At 39.6% G+C, this 3,806-nt stretch overlaps 1 non-coding gene across 1 annotated transcript; it reads right to left on the bottom strand.

The window, feature by feature from the left end:
• Positions 1-1,626: 1,626 nt before the first annotated feature.
• Positions 1,627-1,734, bottom strand: LOC130954882 (small nucleolar RNA R71). The gene has a single exon (XR_009076467.1). It is a non-coding gene; the product is annotated as a small nucleolar RNA R71 (small nucleolar RNA).
• Positions 1,735-3,806: the final 2,072 nt, after the last annotated feature.

Genomic DNA, 3,806 nt, shown 5'->3' with positions numbered 1-3,806 from the left:
TTTACTTGCTCTAATCTTTGAATTCTATTGACTTGAAGTATTTTGTGTGTCTCATATGCATTCTCATTAGTGTCAGTAGTATACAAACCGCTAAGTTTGGTGTCTTGCATGCATTGTTTTTTATTTTAGTTGCATTTTGATTATCCTTTATTATTAAAAATCCAAAAAATATTTTTAATTTGTGTCTTTTCAAGTCAATAACACAGAGAATTGAAGATTCAGAACATACAGCAGAGGAATTGCACAGAAAAAGCTGGGCGTTCAAAACGCCCAGTGAAGAAGGACAGACTGGCGTTTAAACGCCAGCCAGGGTGCCTGGTTGGGCGTTTAACGCCCAAAAGGGTATAGTTTTGGGCGTTAAACGCCAGAATGTGCACCATTCTGGGCGTTTAACGCCAGGATGGCACAAGGGGGAGAATTTTGTTTTCAAATCAAATTTTTTTTCAAGTTTTCAAAGTTTTTCAAAATCAAATCTTTTTCGAATCATATCTTTTCAATCAAATGTTTTCAAAATCAATTCCTTTCCTTTTTCAAAGATACTTACTATCAATTAATGATTTAATTCAACATTTCAAGTATGTTGCCTTTTCTGTTGAGAAAGGTTTAATGTTTGAATCATATCTTTTCTTGATAGCCAAGTTACTAATTTTTAAAATCAAATCTTTTTAAAATTGTTTTCAAATTATATCTTTTCAAATCACATATTTTTAAAATCAATCATATCTTCTTAACCTCATCTTTTTCAAAATAGTTTTCAATCAAATCTTTTTGATTTCTAATTTCAAAATCTTTTTCAAAAATCATCTTATTTCTTTCCCACTCTCATTTTCGAAAATTAAGTAATGTTTTTCAAAAATGTTTTCAAAATCTTTCACTTAATTTTCGAAATTTACTCCCCTTCTCCTCACATCCTTCTATTTATGGACTAACACTATCCCTTAATGCAAAATTCGAACTCCATTTCCTTTGATAAGATCGAATTTTCTACTTCTGTCTTCTACTCTTCTTTTCCTCTGACACTTCAAGGAATCTCTATACTGTGACATAGAGGATTCCACATTTTCTTGTTCCCTTCTCTTTCTTATGAGCAGGAGCAAAGACAAAAGCATTCTTGTTGAGCCTGATCCTGAACCTGAAAGGACCTTGAAGAGAAAGCTAAGAGAAGCCAAAGCACAACTCTCTTTAGAGGACCTGACCGAATTCTTCAAAGAAGAAGAACACATGGCAGCCGAAAACAACAACAATGCAAACAATGCAAGGAAGGTGCTGGGTGACTTTACTGCACCTACTCCCGACTTCTATGGGAGAAGCATCTCTATCCCTGCCATTGGAGCAAACAACTTTGAGCTTAAGCCTCAATTAGTTTCTCTAATGCAACAGAATTGCAAGTTCCATGGACTTCCATTGGAAGATCCTCATCAGTTTTTAGCTGAGTTCTTGCATATCTGTGACACTGTCAAGACTAATGGGGTAGATCCTGAGGTCTATAGACTTATGCTATTCCCTTTTGCTGTAAGAGACAGAGCTAGAACATGGTTGGATTCTCAACCTAAAGAAAGCCTGGACTCTTGGGAAAAGCTAGTCAATGCCTTCTTGGCAAAGTTCTTTCCACCTCAAAAATTGAGCAAGCTTAGAGTGGAAGTCCAAACCTTTAGACAGAAGGATGGAGAATCCCTCTATGAAGCTTGGGAAAGATACAAACAATTGATCAGAAAATGTCCTTCTGACATGCTTTCTGAATGGAGCATCATAGGTATTTTCTATGATGGTCTCTCTGAACTATCCAAGATGTCTCTGGATAGCTCTGCTGGAGGATCTCTTCATTTGAAGAAGACGCCTACAGAAGCTCAAGAGCTGATTGAAATGGTTGCAAATAACCAATTCATGTACACTTCTGAAAGGAATCCTGTGAACAATGGGACAAGTCAGAAGAAAGGAGTTCTTGAGATTGACACTCTGAATGCCATATTGGCTCAGAACAAGATATTGACCCAACAAGTTAATTTGATCTCTCAAAGTCTGTCTGGAATGCAAAATGCACCAAGCAGTACTAAAGATGCTTCATCTGAAGAAGAAGCATATGATCCTGAGAACCCTTCAATGGAAGAGGTGAATTACCTAGGAGAACCCTATGGAAACACCTATAATTCTTCATGGAGAAATCACCCAAATTTCTCATGGAAGAATCAAGAAAGACCTCAAAAAGGTTTTAACAACAATAATGGTGGAAGAAATAGGTTTAGCAATGGCAAACCTTTACTATCATCTTCTCAGCAACAGACAGAGAGTTCTAAGCAGAATACCTCTGACTTAGCAACAATGGTCTCTGATCTAATCAAAACCACTCAAAGTTTCATGACTGAAACAAGATCCTCCATCAGAAATTTGGAAGGGCAAGTGGGTCAGCCAAGCAAGAAAGTTACTGAACTCCCTCCTAGTACTCTCCCAATCAACACAGAAGAAAATCCAAAAGGAGAGTGCAAAGCCATCAACATGGCCGAATTCTGGGAGGAAGAAGAGGCAGTGAACGCCACTGAGGAAGACCTCAATGGGCGTGCACTGACCTCCAATGAGTTCCCCAATGAGGAACCATGGGAATCTGAGGCTCAAAATGAGACCATAGAGATTCCATTGGAATTACTTCTGCCATTCATGAGCTCTGATGAGTATTCTTCCTCTGAAGAGGATGAGTATGTCACTGAAGAGCAAGTTGCTAAATACCTTGGAGCAATCATGAAGCTAAATGACAAGTTATTTGGAAATGAGACTTGGGAGGATGAACCCCCTTTGCTCACCAAAGAACTGGATGACTTGTCTAGGCAGAAACTGCCTCAAAAGAGGCAGGATCCTGGGAAGTTTTCAATACCTTGTGCCATAGGCACCATGACCTTCAAGAAGGCCTTGTGTGACTTAGGGTCAAGTGTAAACCTCATGCCCCTCTCTGTAATGGAGAAGCTAGGGATCTTTGAGGTGCAAGCTGCAAAAATCTCACTAGAGATGGCAGACAACTCAAGAAAACAAGCTCATGGACTTGTAGAGGATGTTCTGGTAAAAGTTGAAGACCATTACATCCCTACTGATTTCATAGTCCTAGAGACTGGGAAGTGCATGGATGAATCCATCATCCTTGGCAGACCCTTCCTAGCCACAGCAAAGGCTGTGATTGATGTTGATAGAGGAGAGTTAATCATTCAAGTGAATGAAGAATCCTTTGTTTAAGGCTCAAGGATATCCCTCTATCACCATAGAGAAGAAGCATGAAGAGCTTCTCTCAAAACAGAGCCAAACAGAGCCCCCACAGTCAAACTCTAAGTTTGGTGTTGGGAGGCCACAACCAAACTCTAAGTTTGGTGTTGAACCCCCACATTCAAACTCTAAGTTTGGTGTTGGGAGGTTTCAACATGGCTCTGAGTATCTGTGAGGCTCCATGAGAGTCCTCTGTCAAGCTAATGACATTAAAGAAGCGCTTGTTGGGAGGCAACCCAATGTTTTATAATTAACTATTTCCTTTTGATATTTTATCTTTTTTGTAGGTTGATGATCATGAGAAGTCACAAAATCAATGAAAAAAAGCAAAAACAGAATGAAAAACAGGAAGAAAAATAGCACACCCTGGAGGACGCACTTACTGGCATTTAAACGCCAGTAAGGTTAGCTGTTGGGCGTTTAACGCCCAGTCTGGCACCATTCTGGGCGTTTAACGCCAGAAAGGGGCACCAGACTGGCATTAAACGCCAAAAAAGGGCAAGAACCCGGCGTTAAACGCCAGGAATGGGCACCAGCCCGGCGTTTAACGCCAGAAATGG

The sequence above is a fragment of the Arachis stenosperma genome, chromosome 1, assembly GCF_014773155.1.
Source record: "Arachis stenosperma cultivar V10309 chromosome 1, arast.V10309.gnm1.PFL2, whole genome shotgun sequence".
In the NCBI taxonomy this organism is placed as follows: Eukaryota; Viridiplantae; Streptophyta; class Magnoliopsida; order Fabales; family Fabaceae; genus Arachis; species Arachis stenosperma.
The sequence above is the reverse complement of the archived record's forward strand: the minus strand, read 5'-3'. Positions and strand labels throughout refer to the sequence as shown.